The 19,460-nt window shown below is 37.3% G+C and overlaps 1 protein-coding gene across 3 annotated transcripts in view; it reads left to right on the top strand.

The window, feature by feature from the left end:
• The first annotated feature begins 14,138 nt into the window (after positions 1–14,138).
• Positions 14,139–19,460, top strand: part of LOC136344827 (zinc finger protein rotund-like) — a 131,932-nt gene continuing 126,610 nt past the window's right edge. Inside the window, exons 1-2 of one of the 3 annotated variants that reach the window (XM_066292653.1) lie at positions 14,140–14,763; positions 14,826–15,044. The gene's annotated coding sequence lies outside the window, so the exon portion shown is untranslated. Of the gene's footprint in view, positions 15,045–19,460 lie in introns of all 3 variants that reach the window. The other 2 variants (XM_066292654.1, XM_066292652.1) reach the window with 2 other exon arrangements.

The raw sequence follows: 19,460 nt of genomic DNA, 5'->3' as shown, positions 1-19,460 counted from the left end.
CCATTGCTCGTAAGACCAGAGAAGAGTGTTATTGTGGCAGTTATCAGCTTATCAGCCGAGATGATGGAAATCAGCTAAAGTGGATGCTGTCTGGAGGTGTAATCCTCCATAATCGATGGTTAGGTAGATTTGCGCCGAGATAGACAACAGGGAATTAGAAGACAGTTAGCGAAGTGTCTGAAGGCGCAAATCCTTCAAAAGGTTTTTATCCAGGCTCATTTGGAACAGGCTAATCTACTATTATAAATGATGAGCGAAAGGGACAGCCCTATGGTGTATTACTTACGCAGGACTTCGCTGCATTCGGGACGATTGCTTTTCCACCCTCCCGAAGGCCCTCGTGACTGATTGTTTTCCCTTTTGTGTCGCCGGATGTATGCGCAAATTCGTATTTTATTATTTTTCGCAAATATGCGGAAATTAAAATGAGGGGGTTAGGGAGGGGAAAAAATGCGAATCTGGAGACATATTTGCACAGCGCGGGGATGAAAAAGCTGACAAATTGGTCCATTAGTACCCAGTTAGCTTAAACCGGAACTCGTCAGCTGAGCTGCCCCGCCTAATCCTGACTAATACAGCCTTTGTCCTGCTACGCTTTCCGGATGATGACGGTCTGTTTGCAGGAGAAAAATGCTGGCAAATTATGAGTCGGATATGTTGGAATTCGTCAGTTTTGTGATATAATGGCCGGCAATCGAGAACCTTAAGGTTAGAGAAACGAGCAGCCTTCGTGTGCCATCCCGAAGTTCTGAGTGGACAAAACATGTTTGCAAGTAGAGGCTCGGATGCGATTGGTAACCTAGAGAAAGAAGTTGTGTACTCTGAAGCCTCTTTTTTTGGTTTGAAATAGCGCTGTACTCAACAGTGTCGGTCCTGAGGAAAGTTCAGTGAAAGACTTTGAAACAAGAAAAGATTTTGAACTTGAGAATAATAGTTCTTTTTCGAAAACGCTTGTTTTGCGCTGTTAAACCCTTCGCTTCAGAGACAACACCTTCAAGCCCTATTGGCAAAGACGTAGACCCATAAAAAATAGACCCTTGTTTATCTTTTTGCCGCTGCCAAATCATCCCAATTCTCTTAAAATACAATAAAAATCCAAAAGACGAGGTTTTTTTAGTTTTTGAGTTATTTAAAAAAAACCTATAGGAATGGTGCAAAACGTACTGTATTTGTGATTTGTGATTGTACTGTGATTGTGCGATTTTGAAATAGTCTCAAGTCTATAAAAAATATTTCATGACCTTTTTTGTAAGTCACGCGCCTGCGCATTTAAGTTTTAACTACAACGTTTCGGGTCTGAAGTAACATCATCAACTTGTTTTATTGCGCTCGTCGATTTCATACCGCCGGGCCATGGTTCTTCAAATCTTTTTAATTTTTTAGGTTGATTAGATGCTTTTCAGATAGCCTTGCGGCAGACTGACGCCTTTAAAAATGGATTTCTACTAAATAATTCGCAGATGAAAGATATTTATTCATATGAAAAAACAATGCGACAAGAGAAACAAAGTTCATCTTCGTGTCTCAGAATCAAAACATCGTAACTGAGAATGGAAAGTCCTCACTGATGGCTGGTCAAAAGTTCTTCTATAAGGGTTTTTACAGATTTTCAAAATACTTTAATTTCGAAAAATTACAGCACTTTTTCAATAATGTAGATATTTGGAAGTTAACCCAAAAATGAGATCGAACTGACCATTAAACTTCCTAAAGGTTCCTCTAATTCTCACGATTCTTCAGATACCCGACTTGGGTCGCGTTGTATAAGATCGTGTTCAAAAAATTTCCAAAAAGAGATCGTTTTTAGATTTTAATCTGGTGCATCCTTTAACTCGCTGTATTTAGAAATTTTAAAAACACTTTGATTCCGAGCAGTTACAGCGGCTCTGCGGCCGCGCAAGTTTTTTGTTTTTTTAAAATTGCCTCAACACCTAAGAGAAAACCGTTTTCAAAACGAAATGCAGACATTTACCAAATTCGACCCGCAATATTGATTCTGTGAAAATCAAGTTATTTTGGTGATTTCTAGAGATCTTGATGAACGAGATTACGAAACACTGACGTGATCTGCTCCGAAAGTTGATTGGCATCGCTTATACAATTTATATAATTTCCCGTTACTGACAGTAAAATTGCATACGATTTTTATATGAACATGGTGACCCACATTCCACACTCACCCGGGGATCTCGAGAACTATTGGAGGCGGAGAGCCGCGTGGTTAGACAGAGTCCAAGTAAGACATAAGATACTGTTTCTGAATTAACCGGCTCAATACATATCTCTATCGATTTTCGAGATCTTCGTGTTGAACGTGAAACGAGATTTGTACGTCCAATTTTTTGTGAAATTCAACACTTTTTGTGGTGAAAAGCTTGTGAAACATCAATGTTTTCAGTGCACAATCAGTAAAAACATCCCGGTGCATAAAGGAAATGCGACAAGTGTGTTTGGAATTAATACATCCAGCAGTGGAAGGAACATGTGGTTCATATTTTTTGTCGCCCCGAGACATATGTGTAACGTTTTAACACTTTTTCCGAGGCCACTGTACTATAATTTAAACACGTTTTACGAATGTGCACCACCACTTCGCATACTGTTAATGTACTTTTAAGAGCAGAGCCCGAAAAAACCGACAAAAAAAAGGTTAATTTGATGGTTTGAGAATCTCTTTTTTCTGGGCGCGTTTACCGTGACAACTATGATACCAAATAATTGGGTTAACTGGCTTCTAATTCCTCTTACCTGCTCAAGATCAAAAACCCCATCACAGTGTCAATGGCAGAGGGTACGATCAGCTGTTCCTAAATATGCAGCATCAGAGCAGCAGCGATCGATTTCTCCCCGGTCTCGGGGGCCAAAAAAGTGACCTACATGTTACCCTCTTGCAAATAATAAATCTTGATTTCTTCGGGGAGGGTGTTGGCCCACAAGGAGGGATGAAAAGCGGACTTAATTGAACGACGCAGTAGTTCCTGCTGAATCACCAAATTCGACTTTGTCGTGCTATGATATAATTGCAGTTATAGCATCCGCAAAAAGTGCTCTCGAAAGGAGGCCTAAAGGGCTTGGTATAAGACAAGTTTGTCACTAAGGCATTATTTGCTTTGTAATCCTGCAATAATAACTCTTTCCGAGGCCTTTACGCTCAACACGGAAAATAGATTAGGAGAATCGCTTTACTTCACGCAACATTGTCTTCAACTCTTCTCCAGACGTAATTACAGCACGAGAAAGTCAAATTTGCTGACGCAGCACAATCGAGAGCATCAGCGGAATTAGTTTGGGTTTCAGGCATTTTTAGGGACCTTTTCGTCAGTTAAACTGCTGAAATTAAAGCTGACATGTGACTGAATTAAAATTAAAAAAAAAACTAATAACGCAATTATAACGTGTAATGGGTTAAATCAAATATTGTTTAAAGTCAGCCTTGCGCAGTTTTTTCCTCGTTTTCTTATAGATAAGTCGATCCTTGTGCAATTTTACCCGCTTTAAATTACAAAAGGTGAATAAATTACATAAAGTAGTTTACCAGATAAGTGGAATTTAAGAATAGATTAAGTGGAAAGTTACCATATTGCAATTGCGAAATCTATTAAGCTCTGTTATACACATAAGCACTTTGCCTTAGTCAGGTGAGCGCAAAAAATCTCATCTATACAGAATTGCCGTTTTTCGCGCTTAAGCTGCGTTTGCGTCTGAGGAATATTTCCGTCACTGGGCACATTCGGGGAGCTGCAGCGCTATATTGCAGCGCCACACCAATATTATTGCTATTTTTAATCAACAACAATATCAAATAGTTAAATAATCAATAATTATTATTATTAGTACTGCGCTTTGTACTAAATATTGCGGTTTTGGTTAGTTGAAGGGCTACGAAGAATTTCATTCAACTCCAAATTAGGAAATTTTGCCCTAATTTAACCGACTTTCATCAAACAGCGATTCCACCGATTAAACTGTGAAAAAGGTCAGTTGATACCAGATGTACAAAAAAAATGCGACCTGCATCTCGGAAATTATAAATTTTGCAAATTCAGAACGACAATCTTAGTACTGAACATGATCAAGAAAAGCATTTTAAAAATATTTCCAAGGTACTGCCTTCGTACCTGAAACCGGCGAAATCGAGAGATGATTGTAGGAAAACCCGTACATCTGAGTCATTTGTTAAATATTAGGCGCATTCAGAGAGCAGCACCACTGCAGCGCTTTATTGCGGGGGTAACATGTCGCTATCGCGCTGTCTTACGCTCTGTTGTGTACAATTGAATATACGTCAAAAGAAGAAAATGGTTAAATGAGGGTGATTTACAGAATATTTTATTCAATGAACATTCAGTGGAACACTAGAAAGACGTTCTGGACGGTAAAGTGTGAGGCGACCTCAGAAAAAAATAACTTTGCAATTTTTTTTTCTTTGTGTTTAAAGAAGTCATAACACAATCACGTTTCCAAGCTTGATCGTGGATATTTCGGGCTTGTGAGGATTCACTTTCCAGAAATAATTAATCGTCTTTGTGAGCTCTATAACGTTCTTATTTTACGGAGCTCACGTTACCATGGGGTCTATTGCACTGAATTAAAAAGGCTCTAAATCTAGGTCTCTCACGCAACATTTTTGCGGCTCAGTGAAATTTTGATCAAGCAATTCCCAGGCAAGGGAAAAAGTGCCTGTATTAATTGCCATCAACTGTCAACGTATTCAACAAAGGACCAATATCGAAACCCTGAATGCAAATTCCGGAAAATACACTTTCGGCCCGCCAATATATTCCAGTCGTGTGTTTTACAACAGATGTTGCCCCTTGGTCACTAGAGATTTCGCCGCCAGCAGTTGCCAAAATGTTTCATTATGACTCGAAAAAACGTTAGGGAAAGTTGCATCCCGGCTCACTTTTTTGAACCACTAACGAGTGTTCCCGAATACCACCAACGATATTTCCAATTTTCTTTAATTGAACGCAAAAACAACAATTTAACAACTATGACTATGAGGGACTTTTTTCTGTGGTTTTAATAGTACACAGCGGCCCATTAGTTGTAAACCGCAAAAAATAGACATCGGCCCTCAGATGCACTAAAACCTAAAGGAATAATAATTGCCGGTATTACCTAAATATGTTGGTTAGACCTGTAGCAATTAACATATGCGGCAGCAAAAGGCCTTTTACTTAAAACAATCTATCAAATGTTTTTTTGTCAACCGGTAGCGCTTAGAAGCAAAATTTACTAGCTTAGATGTGGTAATGTATGCTGGTATACAGGTAATTACTGAAGGCGTTATTAGCAAAAATACATCGATGGCTATGATAGGTAGATAATTAGCGGGCTGCGCTAAATAGCCCACTAACTGTTTTTGAACTCACATGAAGGTAGATTTTTTACGGTGCTTTGTTCCAATTAGCACCGTAACAGGTTTAATGGTTAGTTAGTGTCCGCCCCGAAACAGTTTGGGAGTCCCCGGTCACACTGGACAGTGATCAAAAAAGTTTCATCTCCCATAATCTACTTCTGTGGAATTCATAAGTCGTCGGGCCTTTAATATTAGATAACCGTGCACACCACACACGACCGAAAAGCGTGCTTCCCCATTCAAAGGCAATATAAAACGACTTTGGAATGATTTATCGCGTTTTCGGTTCTCCGATTTTTGTATGTTTACGATATGGGAATTAGGGAGTTCAGGCTTTTTAATATTTGACAATGAGAAAGAAGTAAAAGATTTCACTGAAAAGGGACAAATTTAGTGATCAGTACATAGAGAGATAGGTGTTTAAGATCAGAGAATCGTGAGCAAAAATTCATGTACAGGGTGTTCGTTTCCGGAGCTCAATCACGAGGATCTCCTTTAGGTCAAAGTTGCGCAGGTCGAAGTTCAAGAATATCTAGGTTTCAAAATTTGAGAAATTTCAATCATTTGCGGAGATGCTGGGAAAAAACTGAAATTTTGGACAAACGTTTTTATTTTTTCCTCAGCTCATTTGGTGGGACAATGAAAAATTCTTGATGTTTCATCGCTGCAACTTTTTCTCTTTCCGACGCGGCGATATTTTATTTGAAATCGATTTTCGGCAACCATCGTTTACTTTGTTTTTTCTTACAGACGCCATCTTGGATTCTCACATTTTAAATCCGGATTTCATTCCTGACTTCAATGATGTAGTACATGTGAAACTTCGGCCTTGCCGTTGGGTGCAAATGTTAAAACGTGATTTTTATCAAGAGTGCTTTAAAAATAAACAAATACCAATCATGTAAATATAGCAAAATGGTAAAAATGGGACTTCACTAGGAAAGCGGTACATCTCCAAATTAATTAGAAAGTGGTTAACATTACATAACGTTGATGCGATGATCTGGCCGGCACGAAGGCCCGACCTGAATCCCATAGAGAATTTATAGGATGAAATTGACAAAAGAATTCATGCGGGAAAAATAACACATATAGCGACTGTGTTCGAAGAAGTTCAAAAACTCTTGGAACACAATACATGATGGTTATTATACCGAAAAATGATTAAAGTCTATGAAGAACAGATGTTGGGAAGTAATTAAAAATTAGGGATATGCTACTAGATACTAAATAAAAGATTTAATTGTAAGGGAAAATATAGGAAATATTTTATTTGCTCTACTTTTGACTCATATAGTTTAGGATTGCCTTCATTTACAGTTTAAACCCATTTAGCAAATAAACCTCAACTTGAAATATTTATTTTTCATTTTAATTAATAATTAATGTAATAGATTGCATTAAATTCACGTTGTTATAGAAAAAAATAGAAATTAAAAAACTGCTCTACATATGAGCGATAGCGTATGTTGGCCGACACGCTCGCCATATCTAATCACATTAGATTATTATTTATGCGGAACTATGAAAGACCTCATTTATAAACGTTTACCCATCGTTCTTAATGAGCTGCGAAGAAAGATCATTACAACTTTAAGCACCCAAATTAGAGAGAAAAGATGCTTTGAGATCCGTATAGAATTTGAGGAGATGCATAGAGGTATGCATGGATATAAATGAGCCCTGAGAGCACCTCTTTTACTTTTTAGTTGTTTGCCATTTTGTTGTTCTAATTGCTGCGATAACCCCCGAGGTAGCGTCAGTCAGTGTGGGATTAAAAGCAGAGCTCACATCAGCACCTTAGAAATTCCCCAATTTTCCGGAAAATTTACAAAGTCTGGATGAACGTGTGCCCTTTTGAGTTACACTGTGGATACCTTAAAGAGACAGTTATCTACAGACGCCACGAAAGTTCTATGAACACCGAATACCAGAATCACGGCAAAAACCGAATTCAATAAACCATCTAACTTGTTTCTGGTTGACTATCACCAGAATTCAGTCGACTACTGCTTTTGTGCGGCTCCAATTATTGCAAAGAAACGACCGCGCTTCATTACTGAATGCAGATTTTTGCATTGTTACGCAAAACAATCATCACCATCGGCGTTAATCAAAGGAGAACTGAAAGCAGCAAACCCAACTCGTGGTGATGCAGGTTTTTTTCAAAACCGTCTTTATTCGTTCGTGAATTAGCGCATGGTTAGAAATTGACAAATCGTCTAAATAAAGCTAATTTAAGTTATCTCAACCTCAACAAAATTAACTATCGGGGAAAGTAAAAAAAAGGCAAAATTCGTTTACCGAAAAGTGTAGTCGCCCAAACTCTATTATTTCCTATTTGAAAGTTAATTTATTTTGCGGTCGGTCAAGACATAATCGAAATCCGCAGGTATTCGTATTAGAACTTTGCTCTCCAGTGATTTTCACCGAACAAAAACCAGGGACATATTTATACATTCCTGGTTTTAGACGTAATTGATTTTGAAAATTTTCAGTAAATTGCTTATAGAGGACAAAAAACGATAACAAACAACTGAAAAAATTGTCCCATAATAGAATACTGCCGAAAATGCCACTTCGCGCACCGTGCGGTAACCTTTGCACATAGGTTGCAGCTATCCAAGCAACGTACCGCCTTGCACACAGGGGCAGAACGTAACTACTAAATCGGCAACAAAAGGTCGAATGTGGGCATAAAAAGGTTAATGACTAATTTTAGGTGATGGGTTTAAGTACGGCCGTTAATACAAAGAACTCTCGGTTCATTATAGTCATTTGAGCTTTTTTGCATAAATATTAACGTGCTGGTAGTAAATCACTGAAACTGATATATTGGGATGTACCCGGGGTGGTGGTGGCAAGTGATACTTCGAGACACCCGTAACCATTAATAAATGATTTTTTAATTAAATACTTCTAGATGAAAGCCAATTTTCCTAAAAGCTTTCTAGCCCTTTTAGAAGCGATCTTGCCCCTGACATAAATAAGACGTCGAAGAGGAATAAATTAATTTCTCACTTTGCACCCCAATAACTCATCCTGGCGTCGATTTCATCCCCCAATTTGATATTTATTATTTCTAAATAGGGAATCTGATTTGACTCCTTTGTATGAGGATCCATACGGCAAAAACATTAAAGTAACTAAACCAAAATGACGCTGAAAATCAAGGCAGGAAGTGAGGGTGTAGTGAGAAAGGGTTACTGAGGCTGGAAAACAGAAACTCGTTTAAGAGTGGAGGATACTCCATAAAGGATTTTAAATCATATGGGTATGAGTTACTCTTAAAGTTTGAAAATGGGAAAAATGAGAGGAGAACTTTGAATTGATAAGTGAACTGATATACAAAAGTAGTGCTGTAAAAATTCAATTCGTTTACGAAATATTGAACAATAATGAAAATCAGTTGAAACAAGTAAAGTGGCCAGTTATACAAAAAAAAAAACATCAGAAAAAAACGAAACAAAATGAGAATGTGAAAAGAAAGATTAATACTTGCTTAAAGCTATCACACTCACGTGAAAATATTGTCCTTAGACTTTTTAACAGTCCGAATATGAAATTGAATAAACACTGTAGGATGACACCTAGGATGCACTTAAAGGGTATTGAGAAAACGGTAATGGATAAATGAAATTTGTTATTCATAGGGGATCGTCGAATCCGGTTTTCGGGAAAAAATTTATGAAATTATTGTTTTAAGGCCAACTTGATTCGCTTTTGATACACAGGGTGTGTTGAAAAATGTTTCAGTTTGGGAGAGGTTGGTCAATTCTACGTCATAAAATTTTCTAGATAGCATTTCATATTCCTTAAGACTAAAAAGATAACAGAGCTGTAACAAATTACAATTTTCAAAATCGCCCTGTATATGGAAGACGAATCAGATTAGTAGTGAAACAACGATGCCATAAAATTTCACTTGAGAATCGAACTCGAGAATGTTACATCGATTTTATCAATCTATTACCTTTTTGCTTGTTTTGCCTATTCCCTATAAATTCATCGAAAAGGTGCCACTCTGTACAAGTTACGTTCAAGAAGTACATGTTGTGATTCAAAAAAATAAAATTTCGGCTCGTAAATTTGCGAGGCAAAAACAAAAACTAACCCTCTGAAAACCTATTTCTTCTGGTCATAAATGGCTTTTAAAAAAACTTGATGATGGTTTTTTCGAAATGAAACATCGGAACAAGTTTATAAGTATGTTAATATAAACAATTTTTATATTTAAAAGAAAATACAAACTTACAAGATTTTATCCTGTTTTTGGGGAAAAATCCTGATTATTCAATCGAATCCATGCCTTCAAAGAAAAAAAACTATTCATTTTACCCATTTCATTTGTAACTCAACCTGAACTTCCTAACCCCCGAAGCAAGTTACCTCATCTTTAGCAGACGGCACGGCCGTCGATCTTACAACGCGCTTCCTCGAAGCAATACTCGGCGTCCGCCAATCAGACCCCCTCGCGCTCGCGTCCCGCCTCTCGATTGGCCGACGCTCGGACTCGCGATTACGTGCCTACCTTGAAGCTCGAACCACGCCCCCTGCTCAAATGCTATGTTTAATGCATTTACAGTTGCAAAAAACCTCTCTTTTGTCTGGGCTCGAGCCCCGTCCATACATCAAAAGTTCGCTGGCAGCCTTTGGTGCTTTGGCGTGCAGACCTCTATGCAATAGGTAGCCAAGATAAGCGGCGAATGCACGGGGATGGGTTGGAAGTTATCGCGGATCTAATGACAAGCTACAATTAATTAAAAAGCTTCTTCGACGAGGGCGTAGGTGGCGTGTGTGCGTGATGCACCACATAATGATGGCCGAGGCGCCATTATATTTTATTTAGATGACGTTTTTTTACTTTAGACGTCTGAGCAAATAGAACGAACGATTTTTAATGGCACACCACGATTTGACGGCGCTTAGTCACGTGACTCAGTTCCTCTTCAACTACACTGTTGTGGAACCCATAGGTTACTCACATTAAGCTCGCAGCGTCATCTATCATAACTTTTAAACTAATTGTAGCCATAAGAATAATAAAAAAAACCTCACATTTTTGTCGTATTTTTTCGATTTTTTAGCAGAACCTCTTTCGATTTTGTTAATCCGTTTCGATCTCCCTGAATTTGTTATGAAAAGTTTTTAAAATATAGAAATGCGGGTAGGTTTTTACATTATGTCATGTGTGTTTAACGCGGTTTACCCATAATACCTGTCAGTTCGGCTAAACTTGGCTGCTTGTAGTTCCTAGACTTTATGTAATTAATAGAATTAAAACCTTTAATGGCTTCTTTAAAATGCAATATTAATTTAAGAACAATTGGCCCCTACACTTAGGTATACTTAATGGCCAACTCAGTGAGTGGAGTAAAAGGGCTACTTAAAGTGCAGCCTGCTCAAATGATTCGGTCATGCAGGTTAGGATAAAAAAAAATGCCGATGAGGGCTCTGCGAAAGGTCCAAAAAGGGAGTAATCAAGTCATAATCTTAAATCAAGAATAATTTTGTATTTTTCAGAACAATTTTTGCGTTTTTATTAGTCTTGTGGTGTTCTCGTGGTGATTATTTTGGGAAATGTATCACGAGAGCATTGCAAAACGTAAAAAACACAAAAAATTGAGCCTAAATCAAAATTTTGAAAGAGCGATTTACATCAAACTTCATACTAAGATTAGTCGATGTATGTATGTTTTTTGCCTTTCACACGTCGTATTAATTTTTGGCATTCCCAATAAAATCCCGTTCCGTCCTGATAGGTATCGTCAGATCGAAAGACAAAAGTGGGGCAGCAGAGTTAAGTATCGTCAGTCAAAGGGAGAAAATGGCAGTTTTTGCCCCATCGAGCCCCCGACCTACGGCAAGGCCATCGTCGTCGGGGCGCAGCGCCCCACAAAAAGGTGAGCGTCGCCGTTTTGGTAAAATATGTCGGGGCTTTTTGCGCGGGGCCCCGTTTTTCCGCGACTTTTTCTTAAACAGGGGCGGGCATCTTAACGAACCCAAATAGAACGTTTTTGTCCCAATAAATGATCCTTGCCAATTTCCGGATGCCGTCTACGTTTTTGTTTCTAAGATGTTGCGCCTGCTAAATTCGAAACTGTCTCGAATTGATCTAAACAAGACGAAGGCCAAATTTGGTACATGATAGGGTTGGTGATAAACAAAACGTGAGTGTTTCCCTCGTACGGTGTTCATATATCAGGGTGTGATTCTTAACGCCATTTTATGAAGAAAAGTTCGTATGAACGTATATCCGCAACGGCTTAATTTTTTCATACAGAGTGTTCAGGTTTCCCTTTCTGAAATTTGTCATAAAATAATTTCACTGTTTTAGTCTCACAAACGCATAACAGAGAATTTTTATGTAGAATTGACTAAGCAGAAAAAATATTCCCGTGGAACACATCAGTGGTGTAACACGATAGCTATATGTATTAAAATGGTATTGAGCGTTTTTCACGTAGACCAAGTTATACCATTTTAGCTAATTGCGAAAAATCGGTATATTTAGCCGTAGGTAATGTATAGTATTGTACTCGCGTGTAATAAACGTAATTCCCTCAAGGGAATTGCAAATGGTGGAAGTTGGGCGAATGGCGCAGATTATATAACTGGTATAAAAGTACGTTAGAAAAACTACTGGAAGTTTTTTTTTGTATTTCCGGTTTAAGGCCAAGTGACAAGAATATTTCGGTTTTATATAGGACACCCTCTATATTGCTTTTTTATTCTTGTGACCTTCAAGGATATAAAATTTTATGCAATTATTTCTAATCGTTTTTTCGCTAGTGGGTTTTGATGGGAATGATCAGTTAAATAAAAACTATACCCGAACATACGCAATCCATGTTCTTAAGTTTGTTATTTTTAGTATTTACTGAAAATTAGATTCAATGAATATGAAGTGAGTAATAAAATTACTAAATGGAAATTTGCAAGCAAATTATAAATTTCCATTTTGTAATTTTATTACTCTCTTCATATTCATTGTACCCGCGTAAACCCTAAAAATTGCAAAACTAAACTATTTTTTGGAGAAAATAATTTTTTTTCCGAATTCAAAATTTTGCCTAAATCCAGTCTAATTAACACTAAATTGGTATATGAGATGCTTATTCACCAGAACGACTAAACAAAAAAAAAAACATCCGAGATAATTCTTCGGGTGTTTTTATTTATTTAAATTTTCATTGTTGAAATTTAAAAATTATGAATGTTTTAAATGGCGATCTGAATGTGCTTATAACCGTTAAAAATCGATTTCCACAATTGGAAATTTGGAGAGTAAGATCGAACCATTTCAAAGCTATGAACAAGTTAACACTTCTAGAAGAGGTTAGTTCCGGTTGTTTTTTTAGGTTAATTGGTTTTTATTTATGGACTTGAAAATGCTGATGAGAAAGACTGAATTATCATGTCATTGGGAGGATTAATAGGATTATAGAGCTGATACCGAAATCTACAGGGTCTGCAAGTATAGTTGCAAACTGAAATAATTAAGCAAGTTTGTGAGTAACCTTGTATATTTAAATTATATTCAATCTCTGGTTCTGCCTCAGTGTTATCACTTCTGTATTTAAACCGTTATGCTTTCTCTACGAGGATTTGGAGTAACTGCCAAAGAACAACATTTGGGACATCCCGTAATTTGAAGCTTGCCAAGCTGATTTGATGCCCATATGTGCCCATGATATTTTAGTCAGGTATTAAATTTTGGTAGAAAGGTCTCTTAAGTGCCCCTAGTTTTCCTTCGTTGTGTCAGCACTTCTGTTGACAGGTGTTGGATTTTCTCTTCCCAGGCGTTGACCGGGGTACATTCTGTATGACTCACAATATTGCCCTTTCTTGTTTCTGCTTTTCTCGTTTGTGTTATGCGGGACTAAAGCAAATTCATTGGCATCCCTGGTATCTTGCCAATTAATTTTTCGACCCATATACCTTTCAGGATCATTTCTTTATTTACTAAATCTTAGCAATTTCGTTTTTCTTGGGTAGAAACTGGCAAAAGTCTGATCAAAACAGGGTGCATGCCTAGGTTTAAGGAATGAGTTTCTACTATGGATACATCTTGTGGAACAATAACTCCACGGTTTCAACCCCTATTTAGGATTTAGAGGATACGCCTTATTTCCCTTGCGTTGCATTTGGAGGAGGCCAGTTCCGGTTCGTCTTTAAGCTTTAAGTAATAGGTTATTGAGCATGCGGGTGATCACAACACACGTTATTTGAAGAAGATGCATTGAATTTCACTGATTGTCTCACGGCAGAAAAAGTGAAATCTCTATTGTATTCTTTGCTAAAAGTGTTTACTGGGAAGACGGACATTAAACTCTGCACGCGGGAACGTATGTCAAAAACAATGCAAAATGGCGTATAGCCGCCATTTTAAACCTAAAACTGATGGCAGATTTATATTCAAAAACTGTATTTTGTGCCCTTTAGTAATAGGTTGCAGGCTATATTTTTCCCTGAAGTGTTTCAAATTTTGCACATGTTATCCTATGAAAAAAATCCAAAACGGGGCCCTGTCGCTACTTTTAAACTTCGAGCTGATGGTAGTTTTATGTAAAAAAAGTAGCTTTTTTGCCCTTTAGTATTAGGCCTCCGAACGTCAATATCTCATCGGTATTTCAATTCGTGTAGAGTATGATAGAAGCGAGGGGCACGGCGACGCTAGACACGCACTGTATGTATCTATTTGATTTAATGATCAAACAAAATGCTCATCGAGCATGGCACAGCAATAATCTGCGGCTCACATCGCATTCCCGGCCATCCAAAACAACCTGCAAATATTCTCGAGAGCTATTAGAAATCTTCTACTGTCCAACTCAACTCGTTCCGTAGATACGACATTGCTCCTGCAATTTTTTCCAACCCGCAACCATCCCGCTCCATTCCACCGGGACATCCATAAATCCTTCTTTCTCCGACTTTAGAAAAAAAACACAATCAATTCACTTTCCTTGTCTCGCTCGCGCCACGCTTTTCTTTGGTGCATTGTTTCGATGGCAGTAGGCGGTGTCATTCCGCGAAGACGCCCGAAGCGGCCGCGAAGTTACCGTTGCCGCGTTTCGACGTCGCTCGAACAGTCGACGATCGCGGTTTGGTTGCTGCGATTCATAGCGGGCATGTTTTCCGGTAGCTGAAAAAAGGTTCGGTCGGGATTTTTTTGGCAAAAAACCTCAAAGTTTTTGTCACGTGTTTTGAGTGCGGAAAGGGAGTTTTTGCCGATCGTACCCCCGTTTTTTTGGTGAGGTCGCCTAAATGGGGCGTTTTTGCTACTTGTTTTGTAAGGAAAAAGTGCCGGGACACATGTTTTGTGCTGCGGGTCTTCCCTACTAGACTCTATATGCGCCTATGCACTTCACGATCCGAAGCAGCATTCTCATTTAACAGTAACTGGAAACCACGTTCTTGCATTTGAGTATATTCATACAAACATGTATTTTATTCGCAGCCTTTCTGAACTATAAAACCAACACCAACTTTAGTAAATTCAGGTAAAAAGGTGCGGATAAAAAAAACTTGAAATATTCGTCGGGGCCGGTCACGTGGTATTTGGAATTCCTCGAAATTGAGGCGAGGCAAGATCGACGGACGTGTCAGTTTCAGTGTGGTGCCAAAACGTTTCTTGGATTTTTAAGTGTATTTTTGAGCTTCTGGAGTGCATTTGAAGGTAAAAATTTTATTTTATCTGAGTCTGTTTACGCAAAAAAAGTGTTTATTACCTGTACTTTTTCTCACCTAATTGGGGAATCCAGTTTGCCCACTTCTAGGGTTTTTTTCTGGAGGGTGCATTAACCTGCATTTGAATCACTCCCCGAATACTTATAAACAACTACCCTAAATTAAACACTACCCCAGATCATTAAAAGGCAGGTTGTTGACTACAGCCGTGTTTCCCAAGGGAGAGTTCTTTAGCTCCAGTTAGTCTAACCCTTGCTCCAAGTAGTGGAAACTATATGAACCTGGAGACCCGTTAAATTGGGAGATAATTGCGCAATATGAGATTTAAAAATATGCCGTTTCAAAAATTGAAATATTTCGTTGATTTTTGAAAGTATTAGAAAAATTTAAATTTTAGAGAAACGTTTTATTTTTTTTAATGAGGTAATTCAAAATGACTGACACTTATCATGACGTTTTCAAAAATATGAAAATCCAAACTGGCGGCCGGGTGAGAAAATAATGTTGATCTTATTCGAAAATCGAAATGTTCGATTTCAAATATGAGATCGCTACAGTATAGAAGAGCAAAATTTATATTGATAAATTTTAGATTCTTTCAAATACCTCTGAAAGTCACTGAAATTTTTCATATCTTGAAACGGCATAAACGTCCCTCCAAATTGTAAAATATCGCCTTAATTTTCCCGACGTCGTATCTTTTACGATTATCCAGATTCTCATAATTAAGTTTTAGAAACAGAAATTTTGTAAAGGTATGGATATCACGAACACTTAAGAAAATTATATGATAACAACAACATAAACTTTTATGTGCATACCTATAGGTTTCAACTGAGGTAATACAGGGTGTTGCCAATGTAACTCCGAGATGTGACTCACTGATGGTTGTGATAATGATTGTTCAAAATCTGTCTATTTAAGGGGCTTGGAACCATTCTCTATATATTATATGAGTGGTATTTGTCCATAATCACAAAACTCGTATTTCAGGGTCTAATTTTATAGGATTTTCTTAGACCGCTAGGCCTCGGTTGAACTCCTGTTTGAACAAATATAGTCGATGATTTTTCTAAAATCATAATTTTTAAGTGTGTTTTCTTAAAAGTGGGCTTTTCTTCATATTTTGTAAACCTGCATACTCATATATTTTTAAACTCAAAGCGAATAAATTCACATCATTTTTATTCTCATTCAATCTTGTGAGGGGGTATTTTTACCCATTTTTTAAATTTACGTGTATATATAAGGTGTCTTTGGTTTAACCACCCCCAGTACATTATATTTATTATCGATTTTTATAAGAAATGTGTCACGCAAAAATTCATTGAAAAAGCACATAAAGCATAATTAAGTACCAAAAGGACAAAACAAATGAAGGAAGGTTATCAATGTTATTGCAATGGAAATTCAATAATTTTACCTCTTAATTTTTAATAATTTAGAAAATGGCTGACGCATTGGCAACCATTAGGTACACAAACATTGATATCCATGACATATAAAACGAAATTATGGGGTACTTTAAGCGATAAGGAGGTAAAACATAAAAACCGCCTTGTCTATAAATCATCCCATGAGCAACCACTATTTAGAGGGCATCTACATCTATGCCGTGTACGTTTCAGATGATGATTTTATTATAATTTAACTTTAATTGGATCTAAAATGGTGTTATCGTCATCATTAATACAATTATTGTATTTTTGAGGTGAACATGTGACTGCTCGCTCTACACGTTTACTATTAATAATGATTGAAACTTTTTCAAGACCGTTGTAAAAATTATAGAAAAAAGATCTCTCCATGCGCAGATACTTGACCGCCCCGTCTCGGCCACCTGATCCGCCACTTAAGTGATCGGATAGGTGGTCGCCACGCGTGATAGCCACGAAAATGAGGGCCGCGAAGAACACTGATCAGTTCTCCCTTCAACGATCAAACAACGAATTGTAAATCCTTGCTTCATTGCTTTTATGGGCATGCGCAGAAATTACGGGGCATTACTTTTTTAATGGATTTTTATGTTTAAAAAATATTTAATTTTATAAAAATAATCACCCTAAAAGCATTTTTCTTTATTATCAGTTTACTGCTGTAAAGGACCCCAATTTGAAATCCGGATACGGGTGCTCATTGGATTTATTTACGAACGTCAAATAATAAATAATGACCATTTTCCATTTTTCTTTCACAAACCTTCAGAACTAGTTCTAGTTCCTCACTTGTCTGGTTTGGGTTGCTTGACCAGTTCTACTTGCCCCTGAGGACTTACGCACGACGTTTGAATGTCAATTGTCAGTTTATCGTTTTTTACTTTTTGTTAGGTTAGAAAAAGAGCAAAAAGTAGATATTATTCAGATCGTATATTTTCTGGTTTATTACTTAAACTTTACTTAAACCAAATCTTATGTTTTTTTCTTTCTTCAGATGCCACAAATGCAGTTTAAATAACAAATAAGTTGACTTGAAAAACGGAAAAACGCATGTTTTCATCGAATAAAAAGTTATTCGTAATGTCGCATTCATTATTTTGGAAAGAAGAAAGTTTTACGATAGCTCGGAGATGCTTCTCTAAGACCCCGCCATCGACCGTTCAAATAAATTTTCAATTTTTTTAAGTGAGGTGTGAAGTACCCTTGGTAACACCTTGTATATATCTACAAAATTTATTTTGGAAGGGGTACTTAACTGTTTAAAAATTAATTTAAATTTGTAACGAACAATTCAGTAACGGGTTTCATTATGGTTGCCATGGAAATGGTTGCACAATAAAACGTTACCGGTGGTTATGATTCAAGACGCGTGACTTTTTCCATGAAATCTGGTTAAATTTGATAGTTAAAAAAAGTCGTATGGAAACCGCTGTGGCGAATTCTTATGGCCCTTAAACATGGCATTCAGGTCATAATAATATACTTTGTACCCTTGATGTATAATCTATTATTTTTCCCCTTTAATATTATAGACCTCTGATGAAATAATATTGAAAAAACATCATATGTTTAACTATGGAGCTCGCATATATTTATCGAATACGAAGCTTTAGATATTACTTCCTCAATTCTTGCTGTCACATCTTCATGACTTTCAAATACCAGCATGTAATAATAATTGCAAGTTTATCATTGCATATCGAGCCAATTAACTATTAAAAACATTGTAGGTAAGTAATATACATTGAAATATTAATTGATTAACTGTATTATTAAATTTTACGTTCTTCTACGGTTCTCTTCCCGGTTTGCACCTTGATTTGCACCATTTATGACTACAATTCGTGTTTGATGAGCATTTCGTTACAAGAAATAAATTTTATACTTAAGTGACGCTCCTCAGTGATCACTAAGCCTGAGGCATATCACATCATATCCTCTAATTTATTTGGAAAGCGAACTACGCCTGATGGAAAAAACTTGTTAAAAGCTGATACTCGTGTAAAGGGAAATTTATTGTTCTGTTTTTAAGTATGACAGCCGAGTTAAATGGCAGTTTTTCGAGCGATACCATTTTTAATTAGCCACCAGCCAGTGATATAACTCCCTAGTTAACGATTAGAATATCGGACGCTTATTGGTGAAACTGACATATCCAGCGGTAAACAATGGAAGCACTCGGTAATTAAAGGTAATTAGGTGCCGTAATTGTCCGTAAAAACCCACCTATTTTTTCCCATTTTACTACTGTCGGGTAGGTATCAAATTAGGCAACGTTTATCTAGGGAATTATGTACGTTGTAAGTCAAATTGTTTTTTTTGGAAAGTCAGACATGAGTGAGAAAGTCAAATTTTGAAATTGTGTATTCTCCCTTTGATCAAAGTTGAAGGGACAATTGTGTACGGTAAATTAGCGCTACAATATTTGACACACGTCAATAATATCAAAAATTTTGACGTCTGATGTATAAGTGACATACTCATATGACAGCTACAGACAGTGGGTGAAATAAACTGTTGGGTAGCAAAACGAAAAAGTCGCACGCAACGCAGGTTGGTCTACATGGCAAAGGCTTGTTTTTGCGTCCGAAATTACCTACGTATGACTTAATTAAGATCGAAAATTACTCAAGAACTGACGATGCTACAGAAAGTGGCATTAGGGAAACGTCCCTTGTGATAGGTCGATTTAAGATGCCACTTTTCGCGTTTCATCGGACAACTTACAACTCTACCTTGAACCAACCCAGCAATCTTCATGCGGTCACATCCGCCTGAAGATATCCATCTTTTACCTCAATGAGATGACTTCCACACCTCATTTAAACCCGAAGCGGTAATTTTCTTAACTTCCATTTGTTCTAAGTAGTGCCATGATTAGGGGTTATTGCGGTTGCACGCTACCGTAACCCCATTAACCATAAGCTGCAATTTTTGGCCTGGCTGATGGAATGCATCAATGGTTTACA

Source organism: Euwallacea fornicatus, chromosome 18 (assembly GCF_040115645.1).
Source record: "Euwallacea fornicatus isolate EFF26 chromosome 18, ASM4011564v1, whole genome shotgun sequence".
NCBI classification, from domain to species: domain Eukaryota; kingdom Metazoa; phylum Arthropoda; class Insecta; order Coleoptera; family Curculionidae; genus Euwallacea; species Euwallacea fornicatus.
The sequence above is the reverse complement of the archived record's forward strand: the minus strand, read 5'-3'. Positions and strand labels throughout refer to the sequence as shown.